At 32.9% G+C, this 18,081-nt stretch overlaps 1 protein-coding gene across 2 annotated transcripts in view; it reads right to left on the bottom strand.

The window, feature by feature from the left end:
• The window catches only part of GRIK2 (glutamate receptor, ionotropic, kainate 2), a 567,868-nt gene that overhangs the window by 172,334 nt on the left and 377,453 nt on the right, over positions 1 to 18,081 (bottom strand). The window lies entirely within an intron of this gene.

Here is an 18,081-nt window from a genome sequence, read left to right as displayed (position 1 = left end):
GCTTAGAAAGGAGTAGAAAACATTACCCATCCACAAGCAATCCCTAGGCTTCTCTATACATGTAGAATTATGCTGATAGAAAAGTGACTAACATTAAAGAGCCAAATAATAACTAGGTTTCTACTCCCAACTCACTTTAAATATCTTATCTTTTCATACATGTAAAGTTTCTGTGAAAGGGCCACAAAAGTTTACTCTTCTTTCTGTCAGTGCTTTCAATATTCTCTCCTTTTCATTGGCTCTGAACAGTTTAATTGCTGTGTGCGTTGGAGTGTCTTTTATTGGGAAACCTTTGGTTCTTTTGGATAAGAATCTGGTTCACTGCCCAGATTGAGATGATTATTTATATAGATGCCAATGTCCTTGTCTTTCTCTTTGGGGTAGCCCCTGATGCGGATGCTGTTTCCGTTTAGGGCATCTCAAGGAGCTCTTACACTGTTTTTATTTTTTAATCCTTTTTTCTCTTTGTTGTTCTGTTTGTGTGTTCTCCACTAATGTGCTTTCAAACTCAGTAATTTTCTCCATTACATTCATGCAGCAGTCTCATATTTTTTCAATCTTTGTTGTGTTCCTGTTTTAGATCATGTTTTTCTTTAATTTGCAAGTGTCATTAATAACTGTACTTTAAGTCTCTTCAGGCACGTTCTACAGTTCTGCTAGATTGAGGCTTCGATGGGGTGTTTCTACTTGAACATTTGTGATTTGTTCTTCTGTATATACAATTTTACTTTCTGTGAACTGTAGTACTTAGTTTCCTTTTCTTAATAAATTGGCTATATAGCCCTCCTATTAGAATCTGGGTATAATCCTAGGATTTTTACCTAGGATCAGTTAGATTCTATTATTTCTCAGATGCTATCTTTGTATTTGTTTTAATGACTATGGAACTGGTGCTAGAAAGGAGTAACAGGTAGGAAGGAACTATAACTATAAAGCATAGAAAGATATCTCCAGTGAGCATCAAAGATTCATATTCTTACACTGCTGTGGGTACCCATCATGTGGTAGGTTTCTAGAACACTACCTCTTATGCCAATTCCTTTACCAAAATGTCTTATACAATCCTTTATCCACCTCAATTTCCAAACAGTGGTTGAATGCTGAGTGAGAACAATTTGTGTCACCTGGGAATTGTTTCTTTGCCTTTCTAAGTATGGAGCCTAGTCTCAGGACACTTGCTACTGTTATTAAGACCCAAATACTTAATCTCTAATTAGTGAGACCATCCAGTTGTTGTGTAAGTTTGCCCTGGGAAAGGGTAAGGCAGGTGTTTCAAATACTGCTTCCTTAGTGCAAATAGTAGTCTCATCTAGTAGGACACACAATTGACTTACATGGCTTTCTGCTGGTTTGAGCTTCAACTATTCTAGACTGGGCATCTTGACCTTCAACCACTAATTATCTGCACCCTTGCTCCTCTTGTTCTCCAGTAATACACCTTCTGTTCTGCATGCCAACTCTGTACATCACCTTCTTGAAGGCAGTGTCAGGTGTCCAGACACTGGAGCAGTGTTCTTTTCTGTTAGCAACAGCTGCAGGGCTCTGAACAATAAATAGCTACCCCTCCCTCTGCTGGGCTGCACTGCCACAGTATCCTGCAAAGAGTTTAATTACAATTTCTTACCATTTCCCTCCTCACCATTGCTTCCAATGTATGCAGTAGGCATCTGTTTATTTTTCAGGAGTTGTTAACATTGTTCTGTTGATATTTAATTTTTTTTTAGAGTAGGTAAGCTAGTGTCATCACTCTGCTGCCATCTTGCTGGACTCCTTCACTCCTTTTTAAATTTTTCAATTATTGTGTACCACTAAAATGATCATGTGTTGATAATTATGTTGTTAAATTTTACAAATTTTTATCTCTCATACAAACTTCATGTTGCACATTAATATTATCCCCATTATGCAGTTATGATAACTTGACCAAGTTAAATCATCTACAAAGTGGCAAACTTAGAATTCAAACCTAGAATTTTGAACTTCTATTTGTGCCTTTAACTTGTAGCACAATCCTCTTTTAGTTAGATATTATATTTAAATATCAATTGTCAACGAACTGTTGAACTGGTCTGTTTCCGTGCTGATCTTTGGTAGATTAGACAGTAGGTAGACTTACATAAGTAATTCCATCTTAGATGTCCATAAAGACTTCGAATTTGTTATGATCTCACCTAATGTTTATAGGGTAACTACCTGGAAAATTATTTCACAAGTTGTATTTTCAAGAAAAAATTCTGCAATTAAAAATGTTTGGGAACTACACATATTTGTATTCTTTTGATATATCTAAGATCACTATGAACTTATTTTAAAGTATTATAAAGAAACATTAAGAATCTTCTTTAGGTCCTTCCTGGTGGTGCAGCGGGTTAAAGCACTGAACTAAGAAGCTTAAGCCATTTCTGCATGAGTTAGATCCCTGCCTGCCCCGAGGAGATCCACATGGCGTGGCAGACCTCTCCTGACCCGCACGCTGTGCCCCTCAGCAGTGTACTTTGTCAATCTGCCTGTTCTGCTCCCCACAGTGAATCCTCTCACCCTCCGCATCTCTGGCCTGTACCCCAGTTCTATATGAATAAATAAATAAATCTTAAAAAAAAAAAGAATCTTCTTTAATTAGTCAATATATTTTATTTTCTAAATATAGCCACAAAGTAGTTGTAGGATGTGCTGTATCATATACACACACATATATACACACACACACAACACATATATCAGAAGCATGGAATATACATTGAAATTCTGATGCAAACATAATAAACATGGAATGTTATTGCTACAAGGCATAGAAAGCACATACTGCATTATAAAAGTATTGTTTTGTTTCTAAGGTCAGAGAGTGTCATATTTGCCAAAAATTGCAAATTTAAAAGTTCAGAAGAGGAAATACAAATTTAGATTAAAAAAAAACTTACAAATCCATGACTTGTATGAAAAAAAAATATTTTTATGACCTTTGGCTCCAATACATGTGAGTGCAGTATAAAGTATTCTCTATACAATAGGAGTTTTTTAAATAGCTATGCTGCAAAAGCATTCCTTTTTATTAGTTCTCAGATTAAGTAGTGAAAAACATTTTGTTTTGTCTGTCCAATATAAGTCTTCTCAAACAGATGATAAAAAGTAATGAGATTTTTGTTTTAATTATTACATTAAAAAAAGCTGAGAGTTCAGAACATAAAATTTACAGGATTCAATTTAATAGTATTCATTCTTATTTAGGTATCTAATGACATATATTACTAGCATAAATTCTTTATGAGAATTCTTTATGAGTGTACACTTAATAAAATATATTGACTGATTAATAGATAAGGACCTGCGGACTCATCTGTCATCATTAAATCCTAGGTGGGAAGCACTCACTTTAGTAGTAGTGGCACTTACTTTAGTAATATCAATAATGTGTGTTTGTTGCCAGGGGAAGAGATCATACCTTTTTTTTCTTTTTAGTCACTTTGGTGAGCTTACTGAAAATCAGGATAAAGTCTGCTATTAAGAGACCACATATCTTTGAATCAAACACAGTATTTTAAACTATACTACTTCAATGAACAAAAAGTTAAATCATCAATGAAATAAAGAACAATAACTAGGAATGACTTCAGTGATTATGTGTTACTGAAAACACAGAAATTAGAACCTGAGAATCAGACATTGATCAGACAGTGAGAGTTAAGTTAGAAGGATAAATCATGCTTCAAAATGTACTGTTCATAAAAGTCTTATCATCTTGTTATCTTACAATGACCACTTCATAATATGGGTAAAAGACTTTTAAGAATTAAACCTGACTAACAGATCAGTATATATAAGTAAGTAAGTAGGATCAGTATGTATTACACACACACACACACACACACACACTTATGTATGTGTCTATATATGTATATGCATAAATATACATACATGCATATATGTATGTGTATATATAGGTATTATATATTATTATTATTATACCAATCATTATATTTTTTGGAAGCTCTCAATTTATAATTCTTTGTCAAATCAAACAAACTACTCCAAGTTTTAGAACTGAATCAACACAAGTGTCAATATAGGAAAAAGATCATGCATAAGTCAAATGATTCAGTGACAGCACACATTGCTTTCTATGTCACCAATATTCATAACACCAACCACCATCTCTTTGATAACTACAAATCTTCCACCCAGCACAGACCATTTTCTTCAGCTATAGAATGACATATCTAACTGTCAAGCAGATAAATATAACATAGGAAAATTAAATGCAATATGTTCAAAATTTAATGTATCATTGCTACTTATCAACCTTAATTCCATTTCTAGCCATGTTTACCAGTGTAATAGAGCAAAAAGTGGCCAGGACAAAATATGTGTTTTTATCAAAATGTTAATTTCCTGGGAGGGGCTCTGAGTCTGAGTAGAGGTTGCATTTGAAAAGATCTTTCAAGTAAATTTCTCTCTGTATGGGCATCCTCCTTAATGTGTTTGGGAAAGCTAATCTCTAACTCTTTTCAATGGAGAGAGAACTGGTACTTAAATCTCCATGCCTGTGTTTACTTTGCCTTCCTTTTTAAATATATATCTGACCCATTTTCTTCCACTCCATCTCCCTTGTCTTAGCTAAGGTATCTAGGAAGGCATGTGAAGGCGGTTGGCAAGTTATTCCATTTTACTGGGCCTCTTCTATTTATATGTTAGGCATACATGTTGTTATTAAATTGTCTTTTTACTTTTTCTGTTCTCAACATGTATGATGCTTATATGGTCATTTGCCAAACTAGAGGAAACAAGATTAGCATCGGATATTTTCTTTTGCACCTTGATTATCACAGATATAAGTCTTCCCAATCTCTGAACTCTCCTTAAACTACAACTTTGCAGGCCTTCCCTGGTGGCATAGCAGGTTAAAGCACAGCACTAAGAAGCTAAAGCCACTTGAGTATGAGTTCCATCCCCACCTGGGAGGTGACCCAAGTGGCACAGCAGACCTCTCCTGACCTGTCTACTGTTCCCCTCAGCAGTGTACTTTGTGAATCGCCTGTTTTGCTCCCTACTCTGTCTCTGGTGAATCCTCTCACCACACATGCACCTCTGGCCTGTACCCCAGTTTTGTATAAATACATAAATAAATCTTAAAAAAAAAAAAACTACAACTTGCAAACTGTTAGTATATATCCTCCACTCTCTACCTTATATTTCTGTGAATCTGATTTCCTCCCCCACCAGTTTTCTGATACTGCCACATTCTGGACCTTATCAGTGCCCATTTGCAATATTCTCTGGCTATTCTCATAAAAACTTATCTCACAAATTGCAATTTTACCTTTAACACTAAGGAGGAGATTTAAAATTCCAAGTTATTCATATACCTAAAAAAATACTTCCAAATTCTATTATGAATAGCATAAAATTTAAATTTTTTTATAATACCTACAAGGACTTTGTACTGTGGTGTTACCTCTCTATTCACGCTCATCCATCCCTCTTCCCCCAAACTCTTTGTATTCTACAGAAAACTTATAGTTATATAGATGCTCTAAATTCTTTCACACATTTGTGCCTTCAAGCATACTTTTCCCACTCTTAAATATCTTATCTTCTTTTTTCACTCAGTAAGTCCCTACTCCTAAACCAAACACAGCTTGTGAACTTGGAAAGTTGGCTCTGGCATCCTCCAACCTCCCTACTACTGAAGTTACAAACACATAAAAATTCATGACAGTAAAAAGTAAGTCTGCTAACAAGGTCTTGCTAAAAGGTGTGTGCATAGACTTCAAATATATAAATAGCAACTCTTGATAATTGGTAGGTTGTAGAAAATGCTATAAAAACAATGTAACAAGGGTATGAAAATCACATCAAAAAAGGACATATTCTGCTTAGAAGAATAAAAGCATCTTCTGGCTGCTCTTAAGAAATAAATTATATATCTATATCTGTATATATATTATTTCCCTGATCATTTTCTTTCTGCTTCTTTCAATAAACATGCTCTTTTCCAGTTCCATCCATGGTGCTGCAAATGGCATGTGTTTATCTTTTTTTGGTTGCTGAGTGATATTCCATTGTGTATATATACCACATCTTCTTGATCTAGTCACCTATTTTGGGGCATTTGGGTTGATAGTAATTGTAATAAATTAAACAAAAATCAATTAACAACTATAAACCAGGAGGAGAGAGGAACAAGATCAAAACTGGGGGAGGAAGAGCACATGGGACTATGGGAATGGCATGCAGGCGGTGGAGGAAAGTCCACAGGGATTACGACTGAGATGAATAATGCACAAAGTGAAGAATAATGTAATATACATATATATATATATGTACACACACACATATATATACACACACACACACACACTTACATACAAACTTTAAAAAGAAAGAAATTATATAAGTTTAAGAGCAAAACAGAGCAGACTGGCTGGTGGTAATACATTCTACTAAAAAAAAAATAATTCTTGGAATGGAAAGTTGTGTTGTGTTTTCTTGTTGAGCTCTCAGTGCCATGACTACTCTCTCATTGCAACCGTGCATTGAGACTGGCAGGGCAGAGTGGTCAAGTTGGCCTACTCCTCTGCTGGAATTCATCTTATATATTTAATTCTTAAAAATGTACAGTTATAAGGCAGCTGATAAGAGGATCCCACATTCATTTTTAAAGAATTAATATTAGATATACAGTCAAAGGAAACTTAGAAGATTTGATCTCCTTGATGAAATGAAAGTGTTTTGTTATTATTTTCTCTTCCTCAAAAGTTCTTGCTCAGAGTCCCATAACCTATACAAACTGGAAAAGGAAATTATTTTTCCCACATTTTGGGGAAATGAAACACACTTGCTTGTGCTGACCCTGGTAGAAACTGAAGGAGAAATTGAGTTCAAATAGTTCTGGACTGAGAACAATTAAACACCATGCTAAAAATTAGAGGACTAAGTTAATATTTCTTCATTAAAAGTTATGGTTATCAAGTGTGTTTACCCTTCTTGATTCAAGAACAATAGCAGTGTATATTGCATCACCCAAACTATGGCTAAGATCCTTTCATAAACTACACAACATAAAACAAGAATATCATTAGAATTATCTGTGGAGACATCACACAATAAGAAAACTAGCATCATGCCAATTGAATTTGGATGAGAAAGAACAACTCTAATGTTTGCATGGTGCCATGAAATCTAACAACTAGTTAACAGACATCCAGAGGGAAAGGAACAAGGAGGAAAAGGAGAAAATTATCAAATAAAACGAAAAGCTTAAATATTTATGGATATTTAATATATTTAAATATTTAATTACCTAGTTAAATATTTAAATATGTTTTTTAATCTTCAAATTTAAGAACATGACTTTCCATATTGAATGAGTCTCAACAAGATTTTGGACCAGTAATGTTTAATAGTAATACAACGCAAGCTACAAATAGGAATTACAAGTATAATTCAAATTTTTCTAGCCAATATTTTTAAAGAGTAACAGTAAAGTCAATTGTAATAGTTATATTTTGCTTAACCTAATGCATCCAAAAATAGTATATTTCAATATATAATCAATAGAAATTGAGATATCTTGTGTTTTTTTTAATATCAGATCTTTGCCATCCAATGTATATTTTGCACCAAACAGATCATCTATATTAAACCTAGTTAAATTTCAAATGGTCTGTAGTCTAGTCACGTGTAGCTATTAGATATTATATTAGACAGCATAGTTCTAGGCTCTCAGAGAATGCTCAGTGTAATGAATATTTTAAGTTCCATATACTAGGACTTATCACTGGTGAAATAATCAAATTTCAGGAATAAAGTGATAATCTTAAAATCATGCATAAAAAGTAAAATTCTAGGTCACATGCAAAGGATCTGCTAACTTAATGTCCATGCACAACTGAGCTCTATGAAGAGTCAGAAGAGAAATGGAGTCACGTCTTCTGATGAATTTAACCTATAATTCTACACACAGAGGCAACACTTTTAGATATGCAAGTTCTAATTTTTTTCTTTTTTCAGGATACTATTGCAACCTGTACTCTAACAAAATGAGAGAACAATTCAGGGGGGCGGAATATAGGATCATAAAACTGAATCTCTAGAAGAGATTCAATCTCTAGATTGTGGTAAATAGGATGATTGTAAAGAGAAGTCCCAGGATTACAACAGAATAAGAGTCCTATAGGAAAAGGAGGTTTTTGCAGGTGCATCAGCAGAATGTGTGGCTGCAAGATGGCTCTAATGGCCTAAGAGGAACAGAGTTTATCTCGTGCATCTGCCATTAAGAGAAAATTTTAGGATCTCCCTGGTGGCACAACAGGTTAGTTCACAGCACTGTAAGCTGGCTGCAATCACTTCAGTGAGAGTTCGATCCCCGTCCCCAGCGGTGATCCACACGGTGCATCAGACCTCTCCTGTCTCGCCCACTGCTCCCTTCAGCAGTGTACTTCGTCGATTTGCCTACTTTGCTCTCTGGTGAATCCTATCATGGCCCCTGCACCCCTGGCCTGTCCCCAGTTCTGTACACATAAATAAATAAATCTTTAAGAAAAAAGAGAAATTTTAAAGCTTAGTGTGCTTCAGGATGAATATTTTCATTAAAAGCTAACAACTGGATTAAAATTAGAAAGTTTTTACTAGACCTACCGTGGTCCAAATAAGTACATAGAAAACAGACCACACATACAAATAGTCTGTTGAATGTAGCAAAACATTCCTCCTTTGATAGGTTTCTGATGTACAACTCTGCAGTTTCCAATTCCTTTCTTTTTTTTAAGGATTGCCAGGTATTGCTGAGAAGCTACTTTTTTTTTTTTTTAAAGATTTATTTATTTGTGCATAAAGAACTAGGGTACAGGCCGGAGATACAGGGGCGGTGAGAGGATTTACCAGAGACAGAGTGGCGAGCAAAACACCAGATCGACCCAGTACACTGCTGATGGGAGCAGCAGGCAGGTCTGGAAAGGTCTGCCTCTGCATGTGGATCACCTCCTGGGCGGGGATCCAACTCGTACTGAGGCAGTTACAGCTAGCTTGCAGTGTTGCGTTTGAACCCATTGCGCCCACCAGGGAGGCCTCTCCAATTCATTTCTTTTTACATGAAGTTAGCATATCATGATATTAAAAATAAATAAATAAATAACCTTAACAACATTATTAAATATAACTATGGGAAATCACTATGAAGTATATCTAAAAGCAATATAATAATCAAATATAGTAGTTTTTGAAATATTTTTCAAGTATATCCTATAATAGTACATCTCTGGAACCAGTACACCTAGGAAAAATAATTATGGTCTGTATAATCAATCAAAGCATTATATATGATAATGTATAATAATAATGTTTACTGTCCCTTCTTGTAAAAACAGTTAATTGGAAAATCAGATTAAAAAGTCTTCTTGAGAATGAGCCTATTAGCAGTTAATGATAAGAAAAGAACATATCATCAAAACAAGGAAAACAGATTCAGTGAAGTTCTCACTAAAGCCCAATAAAAATGAAATAGACAACGGCAATTAAAACTTAGTAAAGGAAGAAATTAAATTACAGCAAAATTTTAGATATATAATTAAATATCTAAACAACCAGACACAATTACTTGATCTCTTAAATAGAGGTGTATTTCCATAAAGTGACTTGAGGCAAGTTAATCTTCAAAAACAAAATAATTTCCTATATATTATGTTATAAAATAAAAAATCACAATGTTTGAATTCATAAATAGGGCCCACAAATGTTGTTTCAAAAATAATCAGCACTCTGTTCTCATAAACTTTATTTGATAGATATTCTAATTTATGGTATGTGTTTTTTTCTTTTAACTTTTGCCTATAAAAACACTATTTTGTATTGTTATTGCGTAGTTTTTCCCAAATCTTCACTGAAAATTGTATTGTAAAATAAAGAGAAAAAAAGCATATCCTTAACAGCTTTTATGAGGATAGCTCCCATTATGGATAGCTAGTGAGTACTTTGATTACAGATTTTCTGGCAACATAATCATCTGCACTATAAAACCAATACTGGCATTTGAAAAAAAGGATCACCAGTATAAAAAAATTATTTTAAAGATAGAAGTACACATTTAAAAAGAAAAGTAAACTTAAGGTTAAGAAATTTTGTTATGTTCTTTTAGTTTCTGTTTTTCTTTAGAGCTAACTTGGAAACATCACATATATATTCTAACATAACTGCCTCGCTCTGCTTAAAAGTTGGCACAAAGGTGCCAGACCAGCATCAAAGTGAAGAACCAAGCCATGGTCAAACTCCTCCAACTAGAATGAAGAACTAATAAAGAAGTCCCAACTTTTAAACAGCTTACCTTTTTCTCTCTCTCTAAAAATGACTAGTTGGTTGTATTTATAAATTGTTTAAAAATATATTACTTAAGAAAATGTCATAGATTTATATTATGACTATGTTGAGAAGAATAGATTTATTAACAATTTTATTTCCAATTAAATAACTTTGGTTAGTATGAACAAAGTATAAGTCATAACTGCAAGATGATTTAAAAAGAGAAAACTATATTTAATATTTTGAAACATTTATATTAAATGCCAATTTAGTAGATCTGAGTATACCAATTCTTTCACCAAGATTAAGATGATTGTTATACTATACATAAGTGATAAATTTTAAAGCATTTGTCTGCATTAATTTAAAATGACACCTTTAAGCTTGATGAGACACCAATCCAGTATCATTAATATTTGTAAAGATCAATAACTACTTGTTTTTTTTTATAACTTTGAGGCTAATAGATAATTTCAAACTTATAAGTTCATGTCCTTTAATAAATACCACCAGTAGTCTAAACTACATTCTAGTCATTCTAAAAGATTGTTATTATTTTTCTTAGCTAAATAAAGAAAATTCCCAATTCTATATAAAAAAACATTGATTTTAAAAATGAAAAAGGATGATATATTTATGACAATTCATTAAAAGCTAAGCTATTAGTATTTCATTATATCTTTATGACTAATAATACTCTACACATTAATGTAAAAATACATAGAAATATAACTTCACATGTCAATTTTTTTTCTAACTTATAGTCACAGAAATTAACAAGATCAATAAGCAATAGATAAGCATAAATAATAACAGCTGACAGTTAAGATCACACTGACAGGATATCATTATTCATTCCTTTTTTCAGGCTCCACCATTCTAATCATTGTGCTTTTGCTGTGGTAGAGAAATTTTCTCATTTTTAATCATCTTGCAGTTATGAGTAATACTTTCCTTCATACTTAGAGATCAAAAGGTCTTGCCATTTTCTAGGTCCTGGTCTTATAAATTTTATTTTATTTTATTTACCAGACTTTTAAAGTCCAAGTTCATTCATCCCCAATTAGCATTTATGTCAGAAGCCTGTAGTTCACCACAGGTTACCAAACTTAGAAATGAGACTACCAAAAGGAAAACATGAAAAAACCAAGGAGGTACTATCAGAATAACTTAATGTTTCAAGAAAATGCAATAAGGCAGTAAGGATGTGTTGCATGTCAGGATCAAAAAATACTGAGGAAAGCATCTCCACATGGACTCATAGTGTTCTCTTGCCTGAAAAGCAAAGCCTAGTCAATATTTCAAGATATTATTAAAAATAAGAATGGGTAGAAAATGAGTATCATAGTAGGGGTTTATGTTTTAAAGTAACAATAAAATAGTGTATCAGGCTTGCAAAGTAGATCTATAGGAACCTGCAAGAACCTGCAAAATTTATTTCCTTTTTGTTTCTTTTCCTTTGCTATGCAAGACTATTGCACAAAGACATTATTTTTAATGACAGATCCTCTTTCTCACACACAAATTCTTTAGTACACTACTGCAGGAACAATTATCACATTCTTAGTTGTTGCAAACTGTATTTACTTCCTTTCAGAAAAGGAACTTCAGAGAATTTACATGATTTACAAAAGTCTCAGTCTTTATTGTTCACAATTAACATTCTAAGAGGAATTTTGCTTTTACTCTATGTCTATAGAAAATGTGCTGGGATTTTGGAAAGCAAGAAGCTTTTTCTCCTTCAAATGTGATATTTAATCATGAGGAATTGTAGTGAATCCTATAGAAATAATGAGTGCATAAATATCTTGAAATTAACTTTCAAGAAAAAGAGATTTGCTAGTTGTGTTGTTCACTAACATTTTAGGAAAGATACTGATGTCAGAGCACTATAAGTTTAAAGGAGGATTTGGCTTAATGATTATCATTCATGTGTATATGAAAAAAGGATTCACATTTTAGTAAAAATTTGCATGCTCATAAACTCCTCACTCGACTGAATTACCAGTGCAGATTGGTGATTATGCTATTATTTGTGTTTTTGCCTTTAATATTTCATTAGCTTAATTCATAAGTAAAATACCAGTGTGTGTGTGTGTAGGGGGGAACTTGAAGTTCAAATCAATTACATGTGCCATTTCACAGTGTTTCCAGTATAAGGTTTGATAGGAAAGGCGATTGCACCTATTAGCTAATATCTAAACTGTGTTTCATTTCTGAATTTGATTTATTATCTTTTAAATGAATAACTGAGATTTGACCACATAAAAGTTATTGCCAAATCCTCATCCATACATGGCTAATTATTTTATTATCACCCTCTCCACCATTCTTATCATGCTCTGTGATGAAGCCAACAACCTAGTTTCTTAGACTTCTAACCTTAAAGGCCTCATCAATGTTTCTCAATTATTTTTGCCCCTTTCTAATCTATTGCCTAGAAATGTCATGCCTGATTTTTCAATGTTGCAATCTCTTTTCTTCGTGCTTTTAGGCATATCTTTCAAATCATATTCTACAACTTCTTCATTTTATAATACACATGATCAATCCCTACCTAACTAACTTGCTCAATATATTCCTAACTAAATTCTTATTTTCTCTTAGAATAACTTTTCCTTTATTTCTTTTTGGTATTTGAATTGTGAATATGGGGTTTAAAGAGACTGAGGTATTTAAGAAAATAAATCTTTTCCTTTGAGTGAACAGAAACTTATTAGAACCATAAACAGTTTAGAAATACAGAGAAACAGTGTGATAAGGCCTCATGGAGGAAGGAAGTTTCCAGACATTGAGGGTATGTATGTCCTACAAGAAACAACAAATTCATATCCAACTCTCAAAAAAGATTAAATTTGAAATTTAGATTAAATAATTTTCACAGCACAATTGTAATGACACCTTTAAAAATGAGTACACTAAAGTAAAATTATTGCATTTCCATGTAACTTGCTGTGGTTAAGCTAATTTAAGAATTCAGGTTTCTTATAAATTCTTTTATACCAAATTTAGTATATTATTCATAAGAAATAATCATCAACATAGAATTGACAATTAAAAATAACACTAAAATGGAAATATTTAACAGTTTTATTGTGGTAGCATTTAAAAATTAGATTAATAAGAAAGGTAAAGAAGCAACTGTAATTGGGTGTCAGTGTGTGTATGATTATGGGGTAAAAATATAAAGTTTTGTTCACTTTAAAAATTGAGACCCTAAGATTTTAAAAGTTATGACTAATTTCACAAAAATCTAGTTTGTTCCTCTACCACCTCCAGTAGCTTTATATTTATCTATCTGAATTAGAAGTCTAAAAAATATATAAGAAGTTATTTGAAATAAAATACAATGAATTATTAGAATAAGTATGAAAGGGGAAATGTAATATTAGATTAGCATGATTCCAAACATGGAAGACAGAAATCTGCTGGAAAAAAAAGGATGGTTGCTTTTGAACAAGTGAGTTTCAAGAATGGTATTTGAGTTTGAATGAAGTACTCTCATCTTGAATGTTAACATTGAAGAAGTACTTGCACATATGTATCCACACTATCTCCCTTAAAGTATTTTGGTCTTACTATCTCCACATCGCATGCTTAAAAATGCTTATAAAGAGTGTAGATTGATGGGAATGAAATCTGTTTCTTTATGAAGCTGCAATGTCTGGATTTACAAACCCAAATACTAGCAACTCTAAGAACTAGGTGCTCAGCAGTCCTTCTGTGACAATGGAAAGAGTAGAATCAGAGGGAAAACTTATTGCTGTGGCACACTTGAAGCCCTATAAATCTGCTTTTGTTGATATTACAGGAGAAACTACAAAACCAGTTAGGGTATGATTTGGTCACATCACTTTTTTATACTGTGATTCTTTCCATTGTCCTTGGAACATTGCTTCTAGCTATGCTTTCTGTACATGTGGACTGTAACAATAAAGCTTTATAATCTTAAGCAAGTAAACATAGCATGAAATACAATGTTCAGGAAACATTAATAAAGTTAAAAGAAGAAGAAGAAGAAGGAGAAATTGCAAAGGCAAGGAACTTGGCTTAATTCATTGAACAAATGAAAGAAAGAACATTTGCAAGAGTAATTTTTTTATAAACTAACCAAAACATAAATCAAATGATTATGAATAACTATATTTATAGTCATTTGCACATTGAAGTTCTAGTAGCCATCAAAGGAAAGAGTATATACACTGACATTTAAGTACCAAAATCCTTTGATGAATAGAAATCAACTATTATATAGGAGTGGTACAGAGGGAATTGGCTGACTTGGAGCTCTATTAACAAACTAACTGATAGCCACCAGTCACACAGTCCCAAGAGCCATTGTCTAAATATAGTAGGCCTAAAATAAAAGTCTACTATCATTTTTGTAATGAACCATATTTGTGTAATCATATTCGATGAAGTTGAGTAACAGACCACAGCATTAGCCCCAGTAATTAGGGCCTTCTTTCAATTTTATAAGTTTACCAAGATTTTTATTGCTTTATGGCTCTTTAAATACTGTTATTTCTGCCAAAAATACTCCTTTTCCTTTCTAATTATGTTTCAAACTTCATATCTCAGCTGTTGATTCTTCTGCAATGAAGCCTAATGTGACTGATCTTTCCACTCCTGACAGCTAACATAATTTAAGATCATCCTGTAAAAGGAGTCACACCATTTATTCTTCTCATTTAACCTAAGCACAAGGTGTGTGTGTGTGAAACACAGAGAGTGAGAAGATAGGGAGTATGTATTATTAATTCCATAAATCCCTACCAAAATCTACAACCCATGAAGACAGAGAATATGTCTATATTGTTCACCAAATACAGCTTTTAATGCAATGTTTGGTATACTGTAATCATTCCATATAGAGTTGTTAAGCATAAGAGTGAATGAAAATAAAAAAATAAGTCAGTAAATGAAATTCAAAAGAAATGGAAGTGATTATGAATAACAAGTGAATAACAAGTGGTAATAGTGAATTCTAGAAATCTCACAGGTTTTTTAAGACACATAATGAAAATGTTCAACAAGAAGTATAAGTGAACTTCATGAATATCACAATGTAGCAGTGCTCTCCTCTGAAATTTTCTGAGAAAAAAGTATAAACTAACCAAAACATAAATCAAATGATTATAACCTCCATGTAACTGTACATTAAATATCAATTAATTACATCAAGCAAAGGCTTGTGTATATAAGGCAAATAATCTCTCCAAATCGGTTTTTGTCTTCATTTGATTGTGAACAGAGAATCAGAATTTTTTTTTCCACAAAATAGTGCAAAAACTATTCCTTTTAATAAATATCATAATCTATTAGGAATTAATGGAGTGGCATACCTAAAATATAAACAACATATATATTAAAATGTAAGCTTAGTATATGTTCCAAAGTTGATCTTATTGTTTTGTTATGAGTAATGATCTGAGCAGTAATTCTAAATCATTATTTAGATGACAATTAACTGTGTAATTATATATATATATATATATGTTAATATGTTCAAGGCCCAAAGGTTGCAGTGTGGTTTGGGTAGTCTTCAGTAAAGGCTTTATACCTGACTTCAAAGGAAGCTAAAGATTTTAAGAAGATAAAAAATTATTTACAATTGAGAAAAACATCTGGATACTTGTATGAAACAATTCTGAATAATTAAGATTGAGAAATTAGATGTTAGTCTTAATCACCTCCTTTGTTTGGACTAGAAGTTTGAAATATATTGACTTGAAAATATTTAATCATAGTCATTTGAAGTTTGCTTACTTCCTCCAATTTTCCATTTAATTAGATATCATTTATTTAATTTGGCAAATACTTTACTCAATGTTTATTATTAACCCAGGGACTTTTTTTCTCCAATATTGATCCAAAAGTAAAAAAAAAGAAAAAAAAAGACCTCTGGCCTTTTATAGATTAAAGTAAAATGGAGACATAGATACATATAAATTTTCTAAAAAAAATAATAATAATAATAAAATGCATGACAAATGCCATATAGAGTATTATATAAACTATAGTTCCTTTTCCCCAACAGTCATGCAACTAAAGGGAACAAGTAAGCAGTTTCAGGAAGATGGAGTCATTTGAGATGTGTCTAGAAGAATGAATAGGATTTGGGCCTCCCTGGTGGCGTAGTCTAAGCACTATGAAGCTATCAGCAGCCACTACAACATAAGTTCGATCCCAGACCAGGGAGCTGTGGCCCACAAGGCACAGAAGACCTCTCCTGTCTCTCTTACTGCTCCCCTCAGCAGTGTATTTCAGTTGATGTGCCTGTTCTGCTCCCCACTCTGTCTCTGGTGAAAGTTTTCACCCCTCCAATACCTCTGGCTGCACTCCAGTTCTTATATGCATAAATAAATAAATCTTTAAAAAGAAAGAACAAAAGGAAAAAACAGGACAATGGTGGGGGGGAATGAATAAATAGGATTTGTATAGTTTCCACAGGGGTAATGATTTGTAATGAGCAAATATTTATAGACAGAGAGTAAGTGATGAATCTAGAAGTTTGGCTGAGTTAAGAATAACAGCTAAAGAAGCCAAATGGCAAAGACTGCAGTTCCCCTACTCATCACTCCACTCCATGAGCACTGTAGAAGTTCCTCTAATTACAGTTCAGTGATGTTTGAAGAAACACTGTACACATGAAATAAAGAATAGCATTATCAGCATTATATTAACTCTAAATAGTACATTTCATTATTTTAATAGCACTATGTTATCTCAGAACTGAAGAGAAACATGTTGCAAAGAAAACAGGGGAGCAGCCTATGGCTCTACCATTTCCTGAAAGGGAGCTATGGGAAACAAGGATAGAAAGGTGGTAGAGAAAAAGGCTTTAGAAGGTATTGCACAACAGTGGAGGGCTTTTTTTTTTTTTTTTTTAATGGTCAATATGGATTCATTGAAGATGCAAAAGCAGAAAACAGTTTTAGATGTTTACAGTGGAGAATGGGATATACTGCAAAACGGGAAGGCTGATGGCAGGAAGGATAGTTTCATGGTTAAATGAATATAATAGTACTAGTATGAGATTGTAAGACTGAGGATATGCTGACATAAAAAGAATGTGCCAGCATTCTGTAAGAATATTCCAACTGAAAACAGAGTAGATTGGTGGGTATGAGAGTTATATCTGAAAATATAAGAAGATACACTAAAATTAAGTTTATAAGGGCTTAGGATGTTTGACTATCATTAAGTAGGGAGCAAGGATTCACTGAGGTCCATGGAAATGATTTTTTAAAAAATGCTCATGAGCTTCCTCCATGCCATTTCATGATTACTAGCTTTGCTTCATTACCAAGCTATTTTAACCTAAGCTATTTTAACTCAAGCTGTTTTATTTTGACATGCTTGGAGATCTGACATCCCTTGTTGTCACTAACAGGACAAGATTATGAATTCCCCTTGGCTTAATTTGCTACCATAAATCAAATTTGGAAATTATATAAATGCAAACAGTATGTGGTGGTTTTCCTGGACATTAAGCTCACATTTGTATTGACTACCTGGTGAGACATAGACATTGATAAGCTTTTTCTGTAGGTAGATATTCTGACTAAATAACGTAAGAATTCTTACCAAAAATTAAATTTTCCATTTGCAAATGGCAAAGAAGGCATAAATAAACATTACTGTGTGGGCCAATTAAAATATATAATTATAAAAGAGCTAAAAATAGCTAGTTTATCTAAAAATATCTAGTTTAACTGTGTTGGTGGTGAAAATATTTCCTGCTTATCAAAGCACTTGCTATTTAATTTCATTAGGGAGATTAGTAAA

Source organism: Condylura cristata, unplaced genomic scaffold (assembly GCF_000260355.1).
Source record: "Condylura cristata isolate star-nosed mole 26May11 unplaced genomic scaffold, ConCri1.0 scaffold00001, whole genome shotgun sequence".
NCBI lineage: Eukaryota > Metazoa > Chordata > Mammalia > Eulipotyphla > Talpidae > Condylura > Condylura cristata.
The sequence above is the reverse complement of the archived record's forward strand: the minus strand, read 5'-3'. Positions and strand labels throughout refer to the sequence as shown.